The sequence below is a fragment of the Miscanthus floridulus genome, chromosome 9 (genome assembly GCF_019320115.1).
Source record: "Miscanthus floridulus cultivar M001 chromosome 9, ASM1932011v1, whole genome shotgun sequence".
Taxonomy (NCBI): domain Eukaryota; kingdom Viridiplantae; phylum Streptophyta; class Magnoliopsida; order Poales; family Poaceae; genus Miscanthus; species Miscanthus floridulus.
This window is the reverse complement of record NC_089588.1, coordinates 68,458,172-68,461,253: the sequence shown is the minus strand read 5'-3', so window position 1 is coordinate 68,461,253 and position 3,082 is coordinate 68,458,172. Positions and strand designations below refer to the sequence as shown.

Below are 3,082 nucleotides of genomic sequence, written 5' to 3'. Positions count from 1 at the left end.
ATTAAAAAAAAAAAAGCTCTGTAAGGCCATTTTATATCAAAATCTCTATTCTCATCGGTAAGCAAGGATTTAGCACCTACGCCAAAAACACGCAACTAAACATTGAAGCATCACTGCAGGGTGTGCTGGGGCCGTCAGTGACTACTATTCACTACCGGGACGTAAGGCGAGGATCTAGAAAATTGTTAGGGAAGCTAATCACCTAGCAGTGATAACACCTATCACTGTAGGTTAAACCCATCACTCAACAGTGATATGTACCATATCGTTGCCGGCTTGTGCTACGACCGGTAGTGATATATCCATGTCGGGTCAAGCCACAACCCGATAGTGACATTTTGCATATCACTGCCAGTTTTCATTCTAGCCCATTACACTACTACACAAACTTTACTGGAGGCGGGCGTTTTTCGGTTTCCCGCGGCGGGCAAAGCCGTCCGCCGCGGCCTAGATGCCACGTAAATCGTGGCTTAACCGCGGCGGGCGTGTAACGTGCCCGCCGCGGTAAATTATTTAAAAAAACAAAAAAAAAACCCAGGAGCCCGTCGGTGAGCCCCATTCTCGAGCCCCATCGACGAGCCCGTTCCCAGCCCAATACCAGCGCCACCGCACCTCGCTGGATCCGCCGCCGGGGTCTCCTCCTCGCCGTATCCGCCGCCGAAGAGGTCATCCTCGCCGGATCCGCGCCAGGGAGGACGACCTCGCCGGATCTATGGCGAGGGAAGCGCAGATCGGCTGGATCCGCGGCCTTGGACGAAGAGGAGGCCAGAACCCGCATCGTGGACGACGAGGGCATGACACGAAGAAAAGATCGTCGAGATTATTGAACTGATAGGATGCAACAACGATTATTGAACTGCAAAATGCCTCAGATTTAAGTTATTTCACAGCGAAAATGCTACAAAGTATATTTAACACCATCATAGGCAATTTGCTCGAGATAACTTATCAGACCAAAGGAAAACAGAAACCAGAAAGAGAAAAAACAAACAAATTAATCAAATTCAAAAGAAAACAGATTGCAAATCTAAAATTCTGCCTCAGTGGTAGTGACAATTTGTAGATCGTCATGGAACAATCCGATAATACGTGCATTTGTTATGCCATCATCGGCAGCCAATTACCAGGAAGAAGAAACAAGATCTCGGAAGAAATACAGAGAAACGAGATTTGGTTTTGGGGAAGCCAAAAGCATCAGAGAGATTCCCATTGAAGACTTAGTCTATCACGCCCAGAAAAGGGTTCTGATGTCCCTGTCTGTGTTCTCATCACCTGCTCCCATCTAATCCCAATCCAAATCGCCAAGAAAAACGATCAAAACAGTAACCAAAGATCCGGAGAAAAATCGGAAGAACATGCTAGAAGCAACACGGCACAGCACGGATCAGAGCCGCTACCCGCAGGCCGAATCGAATTCGAACGAGGCATAGGGAGGTGGCTGCGGGGGATGGGGTGGAGGAGCAGTGAGATAGTGGAGGGGATGGGGAGGGGGAGTGAGAGAAGAGGGAGGGGCGCTGCCCTGCTTGCGGCTATGGAGAGGGAGAGGGAGAGGAGGGGCAGCGCCGCACGGGGAAGGACTGAGAGAGAGGGGAGGGCGACGACTGATTGAGTGAACGGGGATGAGTAAAACCCTAACTTTCGGTATATATACAATGAGCGGATATTGGGGCCCATATGGGCTGCCTGCTAGGCCACTATTTACCGTGGAGGACCTTATAATATGCCCGTCACGGTAAATAGATTTACCGTGGCGGGCGTCTTAAGACATCTGCCGCGGAAAATAGGGTATTTTCCGTGGCGGACATCTTAAGACGCCCGCCACGGTAAATCTATTTACCGTGGTGGACAAAAACGTCCGCCTTGGTAAATAAAAAAGGCCCACCTCGGTAAATCATGGCCATTAATCGCAGCGGGCAAAAATTGTGCCCGCCACGGAGGCTATTTTGGTGACGCTGCGCAAATTCGTTTTTGTAGTAGTGTTAGTATTAATTTCGGACATTGGATCCACCTAACTATCACAACATTGGTTAGAAAAGCGATGTCCTGACACCTAACCAAGGATGAGGTCTGTCGTGCTGGCCTATTTAGTATGCCACTTATAGTATCTACATATATGGGTTGTTTTGTGGGAGAGAGACCTACACATACACATTTTGTTATGCATAGTCAGGATAGTGCACACGAGAGGTACTAGAAGAATGTTTGTGAAGATGGATAGCCACACCAAAGGTTGGGTGCTATTAGCAATATATTGCTTTTCGGGTCGCCAGTTGGTTGTCAGAGTGCGCTCAACCAGCGGCGTGGAGTTGCTCATCATGCCTCCAATAGTTGTTGGTCTACGCTCAGATAGCGGCGACCACTTTCTCATCATAGGGTCCAAACCCTTATGCACCTTGGTTGGCTCTCTCCACCCTCACCAGCATTCTCTTGCACCAATAAGACCCCACTCAGGTACTAGAAGAATGTTTGTGAGGTGATTATATTGTAATGTGTTTGTAGACTTCGATTGTAACATTGACATAGTTGGTAAAATGTTGTATGTTTGTAGTCTTTGTACTGTGTTTATAGACTCCATATGTTTCGCTATTTTCTATATCTTAATAAATTAATTTTTGTGTGACTAGCATCATTGCCTATTTACAAATTGTGCTGGAGTGTTTCATAATTTTTTGAATAATTCAAACTACAAACTTGGACGGATAAACAATATGTAAAAAGAACATTTAGACCCTCTGAAAGGTCCTTGTTTGGTTTTGATAATTGAGTGATGACTTAGGTGGACTAATATATATTTATATAAGATACACAGGTGATTAGTCTACAGGGACACTAGTGTGAACAACTTCAGCCATGGAGGTGGAAATGGCTTGGGTATGTTGCAATGCTCACACATATGATGAAGGAGTTCATTGCATATGAGACATGACATAGAGTCATGTGACTAGGTGGAGAAGATCAAGACAAGGCTTAGCGTCGATGGACCGGTTGCAAGTGTGAAGGGCAAGTCGGAGGCTTTGGAGCGATAAGCGCACATGGCGGGGAAGCTTGAGCAATGACTTGGCACCGATGGACAAGGGCAACG

The 3,082-nt window shown here is 46.9% G+C and overlaps 3 non-coding genes across 3 annotated transcripts; all 3 read right to left on the bottom strand.

The window, feature by feature from the left end:
* Positions 1-860: 860 nt before the first annotated feature.
* Positions 861-933, bottom strand: LOC136484612 (small nucleolar RNA Z267). Its single transcript, XR_010766118.1, has one exon. It is a non-coding gene; the product is annotated as a small nucleolar RNA Z267 (small nucleolar RNA).
* A 103-nt stretch (positions 934-1,036) lies between these two features.
* Positions 1,037-1,115, bottom strand: LOC136484642 (small nucleolar RNA snoR122). The gene has a single exon (XR_010766145.1). It is a non-coding gene; the product is annotated as a small nucleolar RNA snoR122 (small nucleolar RNA).
* A 73-nt stretch (positions 1,116-1,188) lies between these two features.
* On the bottom strand, positions 1,189-1,279 carry LOC136484619 (small nucleolar RNA R44/J54/Z268 family). Its single transcript, XR_010766124.1, has one exon. It is a non-coding gene; the product is annotated as a small nucleolar RNA R44/J54/Z268 family (small nucleolar RNA).
* Positions 1,280-3,082: the final 1,803 nt, after the last annotated feature.